Raw genomic sequence first — 303 nt, forward strand, 5'->3', positions numbered from 1 at the left:
TTCGCGTTTGTTACAGGAAGAAGGTAGACATGTAAGTAGGATGTCTCTCAGCATCTGCATTCTGTGATGATAGTGAATTCCTCTTGAGCTCAGAGGCATTAGAGAGTACAAGCTGTGAGACCCATTTCTCTTTCTTTTCTAGACTTTCAAGGCTGAGAGGAGTTCTTCGCCTAGGAAGAAGAAACAAAGTTTTCCCCATCCCAGAGTCCTCCCCCTCGCCCACCACCTCCCCCCCCCGCCTTACCCCGCCCTACCCTCTTCCACATGACCCAAAAGGTAAGACCCTGCAGCCAGTCCCTAAAG

Source organism: Zootoca vivipara, chromosome 3 (genome assembly GCF_963506605.1).
Source record: "Zootoca vivipara chromosome 3, rZooViv1.1, whole genome shotgun sequence".
Taxonomy (NCBI): domain Eukaryota; kingdom Metazoa; phylum Chordata; class Lepidosauria; order Squamata; family Lacertidae; genus Zootoca; species Zootoca vivipara.